This window comes from Daphnia magna, linkage group LG3, assembly GCF_020631705.1.
Source record: "Daphnia magna isolate NIES linkage group LG3, ASM2063170v1.1, whole genome shotgun sequence".
In the NCBI taxonomy this organism is placed as follows: domain Eukaryota; kingdom Metazoa; phylum Arthropoda; class Branchiopoda; order Diplostraca; family Daphniidae; genus Daphnia; species Daphnia magna.
This window is the reverse complement of record NC_059184.1, coordinates 7,945,650-7,953,710: the sequence shown is the minus strand read 5'-3', so window position 1 is coordinate 7,953,710 and position 8,061 is coordinate 7,945,650. Positions and strand designations below refer to the sequence as shown.

The following is an 8,061-nucleotide window of genomic DNA, read 5'->3' as shown; positions in this document are numbered from 1 at the left end:
CTGTTTACATATAGAAGTAGAAACTCGTGGTATCACAGTGTATTCACATTGAATACAAGTATATTTGATTCTGTTTACAAGTAGAAGTAAAAACTCGTGGTATCACAGTGTATTTACATGCAATACAAGTATATTTGAAGGAGTTCGATTCTAGCCGCGACAACGAATAGAAGTGCAAAAGTTCGCTCTCTCTCACACAGCCAGTCTATATCGCCCATCCTCCTTTCTTTCTCTGTCTCTCTCTCTCCCCCTTTTTTCTTTCTTTCTTTTTTTTTTTTTTTTTTTTCTCACCTTTTCTACCGCTTCTCCTTGTCCCGCATCCAAACCACCGCCAAAATATCAGAAATCTACTCCCTACTTCCAACCCACACAAAAATGGCCACCAACAACGATTATTTACCGACACCTGTATTCATAAAACTAAGTGATGGAAGTTCATTCAAGCAAAAAAAATCCAAAGAAATAAGTGAAATCATTCAAGACCTAGAAAACGAACTAGGCACATTCGCTAAAGGTGGGGTGACTATTGCACCAGGAGGGGACATCTTCATTAGACCCACGTCTATCCTGCAACAAGAACACCTCCTCTCCATCAAGACGATAGCAAAAGGCACTATAGGTGTCACTTGTACGCTCCCAAAAAGCCACAGCTTCCAGAGAGTTGTCATACGGCAGGTACCTATGGGGGATACAAATGAAGAAATCTATCAGGCTCTGACAGCACAAGGTTATAAAATAAACAGTGTACACCGGTTCACATCTTTCAAAGGTACAGTAAAGACCCCATCAACCACAGTTGCATTAGAATTTGAGGGACCAGCCCCCCAAGAAATCATCTTTAATTACATGGTGTTCCGCCCTGAAAAGCAACACCCTACCCCACTAAGATGCAAAAAATGCCAAAAACTGGGACACACTGAACGGTTCTGCTCCGACAACCTCAAATGTCCCAACTGTAGTACCTCCCACAATGATATCAATAGCTGCAACAACCCACCGCACTGCACTAACTGCAAAGGAGACCATCCAGCCAGCTCGCCTTCATGCCCACACTTTATCCGATGGAAAACTTTAGCCAGGACAGCAGGGGACAATAGAACTAGTCACCAAGAAGCAAAGGCTCAGTCTTACAGCGATGCAGTCAAAATGAATCTCGGGTTAGATAAATTACACCCCGAAATAGAAATCATGAAGAGCCAAATTGAAGCCATCCAAACCGAAATGGCAATGCTCCGCACTGATATCGGAAGAATAAAGCCCCTAGAAGAAAAAGTGAACTCGCTTGACTCAGCAGTCAACCAAATCCAAGGCTCACTAAGCTCATTAGACAGTGGACAACAGGCAACAAACAATAAGTTGGACAAAATCTCTTCTAATCACGAAATTCTTACCTAAAACCAAAGGAGAAGAGATGGAGACAGTCGAGCCAGACTCCAGAGGCCAGAATAAAGCCCTACCTCCGCCTAACAAAATAAACAAGCAGGAACCCCCAGATCCCCCCAGAAAAACCACCTACGGTTACAACAGCAAACTCACCAAATGATATCCCTCCTCCAGTACAACGCCAGAAGCCTAACAAAAGCAAACCTTATTATGTTCAAAGCCTACCTCCACCAATACAAACCATTAATTATCCTACTTTCAGAAACATTTTGGAAAAACTCATTCTCAGTTAAATTTAAGCAATATCACACCATCAACAAAAACAGGGAAAACCACCCAGGAGGAGGAGTTGCTATACTCATCCACAAGTCTCTCCAATTCGCCCCCCTCACCACCCCAACCTTGCAAACAATAGAAGCAGTAGCAATCTCAGTTGCAGTAGAAATAAACAAAAAACGGGAACTAATTGATATAATATCGATATACGTACCAAATGGGAATAACTGCAGCGAAGAAGAACTCCACCAACTCACACAGCGTCCAAACAATCTTATCCTGGGGGGTGACTTCAATGGTCATCACAGCCGATGGGAAACGGATTGCAGACAGCCGAACCAAAGCGGAAGAGCAATTGCCAACCTACTAGAAGAAAACGAAAATTTAATGTTAACGACGCCAACAAACCTGGGCACTAGACAAAACAACTATAGCCTTAGGCTCACCACCATAGACTTAACAATCATGTCACCCCAGCTAGGCATACTAGCAGAGACAACAAAAGGCCCCCACATTGGTAGCGATCATGTCCCAATACACATCAACATCCAAGCCAAAGCATCAATCTCCATAAGCAAACCCCCATGCTGGAACTTCGAAGATGCAAACTGGTTGACCTGGAACACTTCATTAAATAACTCCATCACCAATAGCAGCTTCTATTCTACAAATGATCCAAAAGCAACTTACCAAATCATTCAAAATGCCCTTATCAAAGCCAACGATCAAAGCTCCATCACCATATCCAAGCCGAACAAAAAGATCAGCAGGGAACCACCCCAAATCTGGTGGAATGCGCAATGTAAAAGAGCAGTCGCGGAGGCCAGGAAGGCCAGAAATGCCTGCGATCCTAATAAAGGGGGAATCCTATGCAACTCCAATAGAATGGCCTGGAGAGAAAAAGAAAACCTCAAAAACAGAACAATATTAAAAGCAAAAAGAAAAACACTAGAAGACCACATCAAAGACCTAAACCCCAGAAGCTCCCCCACAAAAACATGGGCCTTTGCTAAAGCCTGGACCAACGGTACCCAGACCCAAACCCTCACATCCTCCCCTATAACAAACCCTAGAACTAATCGAACAACTACTCTACCAGAAGAAAAAGCTGAGATCTTCGCAGCCCAATATGACTACCAGCCCACAGACATCCCAGACAGCGAACCATTCGAAGGAACAATCACCAGAATGATAGCATCATTGGAACCAAATGGACTGAACTCAAAAATAACGATAGAAGAACTGAGACTAGGCATGAGCAATCTAAAAAGCCAAGCTATGGGACAAGATCTCATACACAACATGATGCTGAAAAATCTCACGGAAACCAACAAAAAACATATCCTTTACCTGTTTAACAAGCTATTAGAAACGTCCTATGTCCCGGATAGTTGGAAGTTAGCAACAATTATCCCTATCCGCAAACCAGCTAAACCAGTGCACACCCCAGATTCATATCGACCGATCTCCCTAACATCCTGCCTGGGGAAAATCATGGAAAAAATCATTAACAGAAGACTAGTATGGATGTTTGAAAAAAACAGAATGCGGCTCAGGAACCAATCAGGATTCAGAAAGGGCAGAGGCACAATGGATAACATCATAGCACTAGAACATTTTATACGAGAAGGCTTCAACAAAATCCAGCCACAAAACACCTACGCAGTCTTCTTAGACATAGAAAAAGCCTTTGACACAACCTGGATTCAAGGATTACTCTACAAGTTATGCAACAAAGGAGTCACAGGAGAAATACTAGGCTGGCTGACCAACCTTCTCAGAAACAGGAAGTACAGTGTAAGAGTCGGAAATAAGTTTTCAAAAGCCCGCCCACTAAGAGTCGGTGTACCTCAAGGTTCTCCGCTGAGTCCATTCCTCTTCTCCGTCATGCTTGACGATTTCCCAATACTAAAGGAGCCAGGGCAAACCCTTCTATTCGCAGATGACATCGAGTTCCATATTCATGCAGAAGAAGGGAGAGAAGCGGAAAATAAACTCACCCCGTACCTAGACAAAATCAGCAAATGGAGCAGAAGATGGAGAATTAAATTTCAAGCAAAAAAATCAACTATAGTAAACTTCACCAGGCAAAGAAGGAAACAAACAGATCCTCTCCTCTTCCTATCAGGTACCAGGATCCCAGAAGCAAAAGAGGCAAAACACCTAGACATCCATTTCGACAAAGGGCTTCGCTGGGCTAAACAAACAGAAGAAACCATCAACAAAACAATCAAGCTAAGAAACCTCTTCAAAATACTCACTTCACTCAAGCACGGACCAGACATCGACTCCCTCTGCATTATATACAAGGCCCTAGTAAGAAGCAGAGTGGACTATGGAATCATGACATTCGGATGCTCAAGCATAAGCAGACAGAAAAAACTAGAAGTCATACAAAACAGCATACTCCGCATGATACTAGGGACTACAAAAACCACACCAACCAAAGAAATCCTATGCGAACTGGATCTCACTTCCATCGAACACAGAAGATTATGGCTTTCAGGCAGATTCGTCATAAGGATAGACAAATACCCAGAACACCCCCTCTACCAGAATTGCTACAACATGCGCAGGAACCCAAAAACATGGAAGGACAACAACACGCCATCACTAAAGCTGGCCATAGGACACACAACCATAGCCAACATAGACCTCTTCGTCAAAATGCCAGGTTACATTAACCAGATCTACGCACCACCACCATGGAGAGTTACTCACATCTCCATCAGCTACTTCCCGATGACCAAAAAACAAGCAACGCAGAACCCCTACGCAGCCAGAGCCCTTTTCCGAGAAATAAACCACCACATCCCCAACACCATTACAAGAGCATACACAGACGTCTCACTAAACCAGTCAACCAACTCCACATCATGTGCCGTCTACATACCCAGCCTCTCAATACAGGAAGCGTACACACTCGCTGGAAACTCCTCAATATACTCAGCAGAAGGCCACGGCATCCTGAAGGCAATGGAACTGACCCTACAACATAAAGAAATAGTCAACGAAATATTAATTTTTAGCGACTCAAGATCAATTCTACAGGCTCTAAACTCTCCAAGAGAAGATAATCACCCAATCATCCACTCCATCATACACACAGCTGACGCTATGAGAAGTGCTGGGACTAAAATCACCCTCTTCTGGATCCCTAGCCACATAGGAATCGAAGGCAATGAGATAGCGGACAAGCTAGCAGCCCAGGAAAGCTCAAGTTCACAACCCAGCAACACAATTTCCAACGAGCTCTCAGTGGATGAGCAAAGCACCCAACTGAAAAAACATCTAAGGGCAAGATATTTAGAAGAATTACAAAAGGGCAACACTAAACCAAACTTACACCTAAGGACAAAGACCGGAATGCACAAATGGCACAAGCACAAGTCAAGAAGAATTACCAGGATCCTATTCAGATTAAGAACAGGACACAATAGGCTAAATGGCCACCTAGCAAGATTCAACAGCAATACAAGCCCGCTATGGCAAGATTGTAAGGTAGAAGAAGAAACAACAGAGCATGCCCTTCTAAACTGCTCAATCAAAAGACCTGAAAGGGAAAAAATCTTTCAATACCTCAACAAACACAACATAAAACCTGAACTTACCAATCTCCTAGGCCTCAACCCAACACTAAACAGCCAAACCCAGCACGAGATATCAAGACTCCTCATCAAATACCTACAGGAAACAAGACTAATCGACAGAATTTAACCCAGGAAAAACAAAACAAAACAAAACAAAAAAAAAAAAAAACTTTGGAAATTACCGCCAAAAGTCCCCAAACAACAGCCACAACAACATCAGGAACCAAGTAACCATATCCAACCAAACACAAACAAACTCCCCTAGAAACATTCAACAATCTCGATCAAACAACCAGAACAAACACGACAGAAATGGCGACCACACATCGAGACAAAGAACGCAAACGACGCCAAGTAAAGACAAAGGCGAGGGCTAAAGAGCACACCTATGCTCGCTAACTGGAGACAACCCTGGCCACCAGATGTCCTCTCCAGCGCCCCAAACATCAAAAAAAAAAAAAAAAAAAGTATATTTGATTTTGTTTACATATAAAAGTAAAAACTCGTGGTATCACAGTGTATTTACATTTAATACAAGTATATTTGATTCTGTTTACATTTAGAAGTATAAACTCATAATACCACAGTGTATTCACATTGAATAGAGCAAGTGATTGACGCGTACCCCCTCCGTATTTGTGAACGCACTCTTGCGGATTTCACCATGTTTGTTACGAGTCCGTTTTTCCTCTGAGGAATCCTTATAGGGAAAAAAGGGGATCGCAAAAAAAAAATTGTGAAACCTTCCTAATTTACCAAAGGATCCTAGCAATAATTTTGTGTTAAAGGTAAATGAACTAGCTACATTTTAATATTAAATTAAGGGTATTTAATTATAGAAAACAGCTAAATTTTAATGGACAGCACTCAAGATCCGACGCTTAGTACTCGCTTTGACGTCGGTTTTAACATCAAAGATGAAGCTGTCACTTTCGCTGTCATATAAAACACCTAAGGTTCTCTCCGTGGGCAAATCTTCTAGATCCAAATTCAGGCGAGGCTGATTACGATCACCTTCTGGTACACGTGACAATACCCGTCGAGATGAAGAGAGCCATTGGTTCAGGTGGAATCCTCCCTTTTTTAGCAATGCTGTAGAATCTTTGACCGGTCTACTAGCCTCCTCTTTGGTGTAAAAAGAATCCAGAAGGTTATCTACATAGAAGTTCTTGTTGACTCGTTCAGCAGCTTCAGGAAATTCTTCACGATGTAGGTCAGCAATATTGTAACGCACAGCTGACGTAGGGTTATGCAACCTATAGAATTTATCTCATGAATAACTCCCGAGAGTTAGATAAACTGATGATTATTAAATGTCACAGGAAGGTTATCACCCAATTACTTAAATCCCTAGAACAGGAGAAAACGCCCAACGATGGTATAAAAGAAGACCACTCGGCTGGATCTGGGCTCCTTTCGTCTTAGTTATTCTTATGTGTCAAACTTGTTTAAACCTTGTTTCCCTTATTCTTAGTTTACTCTGTAGTCAATTCTCTTTCATTTCCAAATAAACGGCTCTGACGTCGATCGTCCGTTACATGGTGGAGATGCAGGGTAGGCCTTTTTGGTAAAGCAAGGTAAGAACAAGTTATCTGTGAATCTAGCGTAAAGAAAGAGACTCGGAGGCAGGTACTGTTGAGAGGTCCTTGGAAAGTGTGACCAGCTGGTATAACTACCTTAAATTGCTTGGGCATAGGACCACAGGCCTGACCAAGTTTATTGTCTATTTTTTTTAGATTCACGAATAAGTGGTCTTTTGCTTCTCCTTGTTAATTAGAGCCTACCGTAGGGCCCGTAAAAATTTTGGAAATTGTTAGGGATAGATGAATCCTAGTGAAACTAGGCAAAGTAAGCGAATTAAGGGATTAGAAGCGTCACCCGTCAGTGAACTGAAGGGACGCAGTAAGAACAGTGAAACAGGAGCGAGACCGAAGGAGTCAACGAAGGAAGGCGTCGAGAAGGAGAGTAGAACGGCTCAAGAGATCGGCCATTCCGTCCAAAGTTCTGGAGCGGAATCTTTGAACCCGATCGGAAGCTCAAGTACAAAATCAACACCACGGTGCGGATTTCAAAAACTTGTGCTTCAAAAGAAAGTAAGGGACAGTGGTTTTGGGGAAGAGTCGATTGTCGAAGAAGACGAATCGTATGAGGAAGTAACGGTAGAAAGACGTACTTCCATCTATCCACCTGAACAAGACAGGTTCGAATCATTCGAAGAAGGGATAGAAGAAGCCCCAACAGTCTCATCTATTGAGTCATCGGTTGCAGAATCAGGAGACGAAGGTGAAAATTTTGAAGTTTCACGAGAACCATCTCCCGAAGCTATGGCTCAACGACAGCTTATTCCGAAATTGAAATACAGAGAGCCGCCAATCTTCTGCGGGAAGAAAAATGAAGACGCTACAGATTGGTTGGAGCGTTACGAAAGTGTTGCAGCGCACAACCGGTGGGGGGACGATGAGAAGCGAGAAAACTTCAGAATGTCCCTAGAAGGAACTGCTAGAAAATGGTTCCTCTCGGCTGGGAACTTTACCCAATGGGAGGATACGCCAGCAGTTGCCGCAGCGGCAGGAGTCCAAGCTGCTCCCGCTGTGGTAGGCTTGCGAACGAAATTTCTTAGTGAATTTCAACCGCAGCACTACACCCGTTATCAAGAAGCAAAACTTCGACAGCGTAAGCAAGGAATCGATGAACCAGGGGAAGACTATTTCTATGACATCATCGATTTGTGCCGCAAAGTAGATCCAAGAATGACAGAAGAGGTGAAAGTAGATTACCTATTCAAAGGATTGAAACCTACTTTGTTGGAAAA

General features: G+C 42.9%; 1 non-coding gene across 14 annotated transcripts; it reads right to left on the bottom strand.

Moving 5' to 3' along the window:
- Window positions 1-392: 392 nt before the first annotated feature.
- LOC116934683 lies at window positions 393-5,609 on the bottom strand. 14 transcript variants are annotated; one of them, XR_006644123.1, is made up of 14 exons: window positions 5,432-5,609; window positions 5,271-5,358; window positions 5,064-5,212; window positions 4,741-4,950; window positions 4,553-4,647; window positions 3,921-3,972; window positions 3,744-3,856; window positions 3,509-3,666; window positions 3,010-3,141; window positions 2,350-2,549; window positions 2,106-2,284; window positions 1,874-2,025; window positions 1,392-1,572; window positions 393-679 (listed from the first exon to the last, which is right to left on the bottom strand). It is a non-coding gene; the product is annotated as an uncharacterized LOC116934683 (transcript). The 14 variants fall into 14 exon arrangements; XR_006644125.1 differs by having other exon boundaries at window positions 2,106-2,276; XR_006644126.1 differs by having other exon boundaries at window positions 2,106-2,549; window positions 5,006-5,212.
- Between the last annotated feature and the right edge of the window lie 2,452 nt (window positions 5,610-8,061).